Consider the following 8,762-nt stretch of genomic DNA (forward strand, 5'->3'; position numbering starts at 1 on the left):
CAACTTCTTAATGATGCATGATGTTGAGCACTTTTCAAAACCTCCTGGCATCTGCCTTCTTAAATGAGTATATGATCAAATTTTTGGCCATTTTGAAAACAGATTGTCCATTTCTCACTATTAGTTTTAAAACTTCTTTGTATATTTTGAATTAACAGTACTTCATTAGATATGTCATTTATAAATATTTCACACACTCATTCTATAGCTTTTCATCTCTATTTTAACAATATCCTTTGCAGTGAAAATATTTTTATTTTTTTGAAGATAAGTTCATCCTTTTCCAAATTATGCTCTTTTGATGTATTTAGGAAACTTACCAAAAGAAGATCATCAGGATTTTCTTCTATGTAATACTATTAGAACTTTACATTTGCATTTTACAAATAGGCTTATAATGTACTTTAAACTAACTTTGTGAAGAGGATAAGACAGATCTCAATACTCTTATTTTTTTTCTAGAGAATGTTCATTTTTTCAGCCACATTTTTAAAAAGGTTGTCCTTTCTCCATGGAGTTGCTTTTACTCCTGTTCAAACTTTAATTGGCTATATTTGGATAGCTCCATTTCCAACTCAACTGTGTTCCACTAACTTATCTATTTTGTCACGAATACCACACTGTTTTGATTACTATGAATTTCTAATAGGTCTTGATGTCAAATGAAGTAAGTTCAGCCCATTGAATTTTTTCTTAAATATTGCATATCCTGAGTTTTTAACCACTCGTTATTAATGATAAACTCAGCTGTTGGAATCTGAAAGAAGAATCTGCCTATATTTTGACTCAAATCACATTATGTCTATAGATCAAAACAAAAAGACTGACAATATAAAAATAATAACATCATATTCATGTTCATGAAATATTTCTATTTACATTATCTTTGGTTTCTTCTACTTTGTAATTTTCTTCACATGATCATATACATATTATGTCAGACATAAACACAAGTATTTCGTATTTGTAGGAGCAATGTAAATGATGCTGTGTATTTTTGTGCCTAACATTATAAGGACCAGCATGAGCTTTTGGAACTTCATTTTGTTTTGTTATTCTCATTATATACAAAAAGAATAAAATCTGAAATTCAAATTTAATCTGATTCAAATTAAAAATGCTTTTATTTTGAACATGTAGAGGAGAAGCATGTCTGAATTATCAAATGCCAATCATCTTGCACAATTTCACAGTGGCTATATAATAACAACTAAGCATTAGACAGATATTAACCCATGTGGTGGTCAATCTAAGAATTACAGACTATAAGGAAGCGCAGAAACACATTTGAGAAAGGACCCAGAAAACTCTTCCTAATGGAGCCTAGATCTTGAGAAATGAATAAATGTCAGAGGACATGACAGAGAAGGGACCCATGATAGGCGAAGGAGTTGGATGCTGCTCTGGAGGAGGGAGAGTAGCAAATGACAGCCCAGCAGCAGCCACATCACCTGCCCTTCTTCAGACAGGAACGAAGATGAACAGGTATAAGCGTGGCACACGGCCAAATCTACTGACAAGTGGGGTGGTGTCAATGTCCTTGGGGTCAACCAGAGGCTTCAGGGTAAAGTTCTGTAAAATGGCAGTCAGGAATAAAAACAGCTCCATGTGGGCCAGGGCCTCTCCCACACACACTCGCTTTCCTGAAAATAGCAAGCACAGAGGATTCTTTACTTAAACATTGAATTGTGAAATTATCACAAGAAGTATGCTGAGACTGATTGCTCCAGGACTGAGAAGAGAGCTGGGTGGATGGAAGACAGGATGACTGGAGGATTCCTGGATACACACACAGAATAAAGGATGAGCACTTGCTATCCACATAACATCTGATTATATCAAGTGTCCCTCACTCTACAAATGTGTATTGAATATCAGTTCTGGAAACTATGTCACATGTCTCTTCTTCGTTATAAATTGTGTAATCCTAAACTCTTCCACCAGATTTCCTTATCATATTCATGATCCACTGAGCCATGGATCACTTTGAATATGATTTTCTTTTTTTTAATGGAGATAATATATGAGGTCATTAAAAGAGGTGCTTAGACCACAACATGTTGGCATTATAATGCATAACCCAAAGCACTGAAAAGACAGAGAAAAAGAATGTGGACTACTGTGGGGAGCAACTCGGACTAGACTAAGTTACTGAAATTAAGACTTATTCTATGCATCTGCTCTCCCACAATATGGCGCTGGGAGAGGAGTAAACAGCTTCTACACAGCTGCCTCCAGTTCAACCAATAAACAGCAGGACCTGCTCCTGATTGGAGGAGAGCAGCATACTCGGCATGTGGGTAGCAGAGTTGGGATTGGTGGAAGAGGACTATAAAGGAGGAGAGAGACAACATGCACCAGGAACATCTATCTGAAGGAACACCTGAGCAGCCCCCGAGAGAGCCGGCCGGCGGTGTGCCGCTGCCCCGCGGAAGTGGGGAAAGTGGCAGGGGGAACCGTCCTTCCATGGAGGTGGAAGGGACGGTAGCCAACCCGGGAAGAACCAGCAGCAAACCCGGGGAGGGCCGAGCAGACAAAAGAACAGCGCAGGGTCCTGTGTCGTTCCTCCACGAAGAGGGGGAGCAACAGACTACAGATGTAGAAACTCAATTCAGACAATTTAGCTGTGGAGATCAAATGTTCCAGGTGTATGATCTTCAGTGTAGCAAGATGAAGGTGCCCTGCATTCTTTCAGAATATCCTCCACATTCCCAAGCTTTCCCTGTCCTTACATTTTTTGAGCAATTCTGACCTCAGCAATCCACAGGAATGTCCTCTTCCTGAGGTGCATTTCCTCTGTAGGTGTCCTGATTTTCTCCTTTCCTTTCTGTAAGCCTCCTCTGAGGCAGTTCAATTTCCCTTCTCCTATTAGAACCATGGGATGTCAGTGAGCAGAAAACAGTTTCCCTTCAGCCTCCTTAGCAACCTGTGCTTTCCTTTCAAAGCACTTATACTATGGTGTTGCAATCCTCCTTTGTTTGCTCTGGGATACTAGTTAAAACCCTATAATCCAGTGCCAACTTTGTTGCAAAGCAGGTTAAGCCACTGCCAGCAATGCCAGTATCTCATAAGGATGCCAGTTTAATTTCTAGCTGCTTCACTTTTGACCCAGTTCCCTGATACATTGCCTGGTAAAACAGTAGAAGATGGACCAAGAACTTGCATCTTTGTACCTACTAAGGAGACCCTGATGGAGCTCCAGGATCCTGGTTTCTGCCTGGCCCAGCCCTGGCTGCTGAGGTCACTTGGGAGCAGAACCAACACATGGAAGATTCTCTCTCTCTCTCTCTCCCTTTCTCTCTCTCTCTCCCTCCCTCCCTCTCTGTCTCCCTTTCTCTCTAACTTGTTTTCAAAAAAAAAGCCTTTTTTTAAAAAAAGAAAGAAATCCCCATTCTCATTCAAAGTAAAGACCACCACAGAAAAGATTCTCCTTTTCTATTTATTTATTTGACAGACAGAGTTAGACAGTGAGAGAGAGAGACAGAGTGAAAGGTCTTCCTTCCATTGGTTCACTCCCAAAATGGCCACCATGGCCGGAGCTACGCTGATCTGGAGCCAGGAGGCAGGTACATCTTCCTGGTCTCTGACATGGGTGCAGGGGCCCAAGCACTTCGGAAGTCCTCCACTGCCTTCCTGGGCCATTGCAGAGAGCTAGACTGGAAAAGAAGCAACCAGGACTAGAACCCAGTGCCCATATGGGATGCTGGCGCTGCAGGTGTAAGATTAACCAAACAAGCCTTGGTGCTTGCCCCAGAGGAGATTCTCAAAGTTATCAACAAATACACCATTTTCACAATAGATGAAGAAAGTCTGAATGAGATGCATGTTCGAAGAGGAGCACATGTGTACCCAGGTATAGATAGAGGCCAAATTCAATTACTCTAGCCTGCAGGTTTCTCACTTGGAGAGAACTGAGTCAACAACATGAAGCCCCTAAGCCCCATTAACCTGGATCCATAACGAGGAATTATCATGGGAAAGGAAGGCATATGGACAGTAGGAGTGGTATTCCTGATCACGAATTGATAGCAAATCTACTGCTCAGTAGGACACACTACCTTAACTTCGACTGATCCCCAAAATTTTTCCTGTCCCCCAGGATCAAATGGAAATAAATTTCTGTTACCTGCTGAGAAAGGCATGAAGTAGTCACTTTTCTTAAAGTTGCCGCTGGCATCCAGGAAGTGGCCAGGGTCAAACCGGTCTGGGTTCAGGAATTCTTTGTCCTTTGTCGTCGTGCAGCACAGAAGTCAGTGATGTTAGTACGGCCGTGCCCTGAAAAAAAAAAAAAAAAAAAAAAAAAAAAAAAAACAGAAGAAGCCGGGGCTGGCGCCATGGCTCACTTTGTTAATCCTCCACCTATAGCCCTGGCATCCCATATGGGCACCGGGTTCTAGTCCTGGTTGCTCCTCTTCCAGGCCAGCTCTCTGCTGTGGCCCAGGAGGGCAGTGGAGGATGGCCCAAGTGCTTGGGCGCCTGCACCCGCATGGGAGCCCAGGAGAAGCACCTGGCTCCTGGCTTCGGTTCAGCATAGCTCTGGCCGTAGCAGCCATCTGGGAGGTGAACCAACGGAGGAAAGACCTTTTTCTCTGTCTCTCTGCCTGTCTAACTCTATCTGTCAAATAAAAAAGAAACAAAACAGAGAAGAAGCCAAGGAATGGAAGCAAGGATGGAAATCACAAAGTCAATCTGTGGGGAGGCTGAATCTGGAGAGGCTAGAGGAACTTCCTCAGCCTGCCTCAAATTTGAAAACCTGTCTCTAAGTTTAAAATCCCTGGCAGTAAATGACCCAGCCCCACACACTTTTGCCTAATGATTATTGAGGTGGTATAATAGGAGTGGCTAAAACCCTTTTGCATCACATCACCCCACCCCTTGCCTGCATCCACTCTGTACCCCAGCTATATAAACACCTCCCTTTTACAATAAAGGGAGATCCTGCTTCAACTGGACTCCCTACCGTCTGATTGTCCCCTGGGGTTCAGGGAGACTGAGTTGCAGGTGATGCACTTCCCCTCCTCTGCCAAGGAAAGCTGCGGGCAGTCTGCCTATTTCTCCGGTGGTGATGAGGAAGAGTCACCACAGCTGGCACCCAATGTGGGCCACACGGGGCACGAACAGGACTTGGCTGAGGCCAAGTGGTTTGTCAGGGTAAGTGAAACCCTCAGACATGGGTAACGCAACTTCAGCTGAGAATGACCCAGCCCTGAAAGCCCTAATTCTTATGCTCAGGTCCAGAGGCTTGGAATTCTCAGATAGCTTGGCACTTCAGACTTGGGAAACCATCGTCTCCATTGCCCCTTGGGTGCCTAGCGCTAACCTCTTTTCCTGGACTACATGGGCAAGGGTTGAAAAAATAGCCATAGATAAAGAGAAACATTTGGGGATCACCTCTCTGCTGGGGTTCTTCCCTACCGTCTCGGCTCTCAAAGTCTCATTTCACCTGGAGGGCCTGCCCCCCCCCCCCCAGTAAGGGAACAAGGCAGTAAAGCCTCCTCCCTAGCCTGCTGTGACGCTATAAGGCATTCTCCCAACAGGGAAATGATAAGGGCCTTATGTCGGGAGCTGTAGGTCCTGTTCAGCCATCCCAAGGGTTGGAGAAGGGCTCACCCCTTAGCCCCCGGGAGGGTGGGCTGGATCAGGTGTCCACCACAGATGAAGAGCGCAGGGAGGAGGAAGCCTGGGCTGACTTTAATGAACAGCAAGCTGCTCTGAGCCTGACAAAGGCAGGGGCAGGGGAGGCGGGCGTAGATGTGCCTACAGCCACAGCTCCCCCTCCCTGTGAAAGGGCTCAGGGACAAATGGAACTTCCTCCCTCCTATGTCCACATGTGGCAGCTGAGGTGAGGACCTTACGCAGCTGCAAGGGAGGACCTCAAGTCATGGCACGATCCTGGAGGGGATTGGGCGTGTGATTGGATCATCCCCCTGTTTCTCCTCGGGTGGGAGGGGGCAATTCACGACCAGCACCAGCTAAAACCCAGGTCTTCCCAGTCAACTTACAGCCTGGGGGAGCTAGGCCACAAGCATGGTACCCCTAAGAGGCTAAGGACCTCAAGGAACTCCGCAAGGCAGTTGCTGAGGACGGCCCCAATTCACCATGGGTGCTTACTCTCCTCAGGACATAGCATATCACCCCTTCTTGCCTACGGATTGGCTTGACTGCAAGGGCTACCCTCAGTGGCCCACAATTCATTAAATGGGTGGCATATTACAAAGAGGAATGCAAGACTCTGGCCGAAGCTAATAGGCAGGCACACCCACCAATCCCTATTACTTACCCCATGCTCACGGGAACCAGGGAGGGCTATACTATGGGCATTCAACAAGCTGCGGTAGCCACCCCATATCGGGACCAGGTGCAATAGGCGGGATTGGTGGCCTGGCAGAAGTTGGATGAAGGACCAACAGAGTCACCCTTGGGAGGGGTTAGACAAAAACTTGGTGAACCCCTCGCAGACTTCATCAATAGGGTGGAACAAAGTGTTAAATGTAAGCTCCCTACAGGAAACCTTAGGGAACAGTTTATAAAGCTGATGGTCTGGGAAGGGATGAACGCAGATCACCGCACAGCCTGTGCAGGGCTGAGGGATGCCTCACTTAGCCGGTGGGTGATAGCATCACAGGATTTGGGCACGCAGCAACACCAGACCAAAAACTTGGCCATGGCCCTCCAGATGCAGACCACCACCTTAACTGAGGCACTCACCCAGGCCCTTGCCATAAGAGAAGGGGGAAATCTGTGAAATCCCCTGGGGCCTGCTTCCAGTGCAGACAGCAAGGTCACTTTAAAAAAGATTGTCCACAACAAAAGGCCCAACGTGGCCTCAACCCACTACACCTCCAACTACAGAGGGCGTAGTGCTGCCATCTTGTGAAGAGCGTGCCTACCCAACCCCACAGCCAGTCCTGCTAGACCCCGGCGTGCACAGTCTTCCTTGTAAATGGGGGACCATGGCCTTTCTCTGCACTCTGTTCCAGGCAACATGGCCTGCCTCAGCCATGCAGGCATGGCCAGATATCTCTAGGGAGAACACTCCCGAGGGCTGCTTTTTTTCCTCTCCATTTACAATTCAATGCCCTCCTCACTAGGAGGGGGGAAGGGAAAATGCCTTTGGCTACTACTGGCCTTACCTAAGGAAACAAGAACCTTAATCCATTAACACTTTCCAACCTGATGGGTCTTTCTCTTTGCAGTTAATGGAAACATATGCTGATGATCAGATCTTTTCTGTGCTGCTGTAGCTAACTTATCTGATGAGAGTTTGCACATGTTTTGAAGGTTTTGTGTTTTATTGGATTTGCCTGTCTTTAATGTTTGAATGATTACCTAACCCTAATCAGATCTACCCCACAGCCTTGGTTAAAATGCTCGGTTAAACATACTAATTTTTGGCTAAGCAGTTTGACTCTCTAACAGTTTAAATTCTAAATGGAGTCTTCCAACTTTGGGGCTTCTAGTCGGATCCCTGGAACTCTCAAAGGATGGGACTCTAAATTTGTTAAAGTAACAACTATTTGAGTCAATTCAAATTATACAAAGTGTATTAAAATGTTAAAAGTGATGTCAGACCTATGTTGTATTCATGTTTTTGCTTTCCAGCTAACATGGTCTTATATTCTGTGTATACAAGTCTTTACATGTCCTTAATATGTTTTAAACATGTTTCTTTTACAGATCTGTTTTTACAAAAACTGTAATGTCTCTTTTTAACAGTGTCTGCTTAATTGGTTACTCTGCCATTTCTAGATTTAGGTCCTGTAAGCTCTTTTAACTCTGTTAAATAGTTCTGAGTTATGTGATAATTTAATGTGCTAACTCTTATGTTCAAGGTGTTTTTATTTCTGGTTTATTCAACAACAAGAAACCTAAAATTCATGTTCTGTCAAGGTAATCTATTGTATACTCTACTGTCTCTGTTAAGTTCAGATTAAGCATTAAGTCTTTAAAAAGCTACATTAAAAATCATTAGATCTGGTCTAAAGGAGTTAAAATTGCCCTAATTAAATAAATGGCTGTCATTTCATGATGTTAAAAAATTCTATTTTAACCAGATACTCTAAGTTCTCTTGGCACCTTTTACAAACTTTCTAAAAATCAAAGTTCTAAATTCTCTAAACTTTTGGTATCTCCAAAAGGGCCCCTGGAGATGTCAAAAGATATATCTCTCATCTTACAGAGATAATAACCAATCGGGATGTTTAGATTAAAAGTGCTACCAAGATGTAAAATGATTCAACACTCTACTAAAATTCCTCACAACCCACAGGAACAGGCTACTGTGGAAAATAACCATCAATGCCTCAAGGAACAGTCATTATAACAAAAAGGGGGAGTGGCTACCCCCCCATCTACAGTTACATAAAGCCTTGCTTACCATCAATATTTTAAATTTTTCAAAATAGTCAAGGGAGTCAAGGTTCCAAAAACATTGGGGACATTTAACCCCTAAACCACAGATGCTTGTTAGATGGAGAGACCCTCTCACCCAACTCTGGAGAGGGCCTGACCCACTGATTCAGTGGGGAAGAGGATTTGGCTGTGTGTTCCCCATAGGAGAGTTGACTCTGATTTGGATACCGGCCAGAAATATCAGGCCTATGCCCAATACAAGTAACAACCCACCCAGGGAGCAGTACGCCCCTGAGGGAGATCCCCTTGTCTTCCCTCTTCCAGAAACGGACGGAGATCCAGAGGCAGGTGATGATGTGGATGCTACTCTTCGCTGCGATCCTGACCATAAGTGCCCAGCCCAGTGATGG

The 8,762-nt window shown here is 44.6% G+C and overlaps 1 long non-coding RNA gene across 8 annotated transcripts; it reads right to left on the bottom strand.

Moving 5' to 3' along the window:
* Window positions 1-1,109: 1,109 nt before the first annotated feature.
* Window positions 1,110-7,153, bottom strand: LOC149121962 (uncharacterized). 8 transcript variants are annotated; one of them, XR_016222107.1, is made up of 4 exons: window positions 7,134-7,148; window positions 6,281-6,417; window positions 4,127-4,275; window positions 1,110-1,643 (listed from the first exon to the last, which is right to left on the bottom strand). It is a non-coding gene; the product is annotated as an uncharacterized LOC149121962 (long non-coding RNA). The 8 variants fall into 8 exon arrangements; XR_016222109.1 differs by lacking the exon at window positions 6,281-6,417 and having other exon boundaries at window positions 7,134-7,153; XR_016222106.1 differs by lacking the exon at window positions 7,134-7,148 and having other exon boundaries at window positions 6,281-6,515.
* Window positions 7,154-8,762: the final 1,609 nt, after the last annotated feature.

Source organism: Oryctolagus cuniculus, chromosome 15 (assembly GCF_051225735.1).
Source record: "Oryctolagus cuniculus isolate XC-2025 breed Fujian yellow rabbit chromosome 15, ASM5122573v1, whole genome shotgun sequence".
NCBI lineage: Eukaryota > Metazoa > Chordata > Mammalia > Lagomorpha > Leporidae > Oryctolagus > Oryctolagus cuniculus.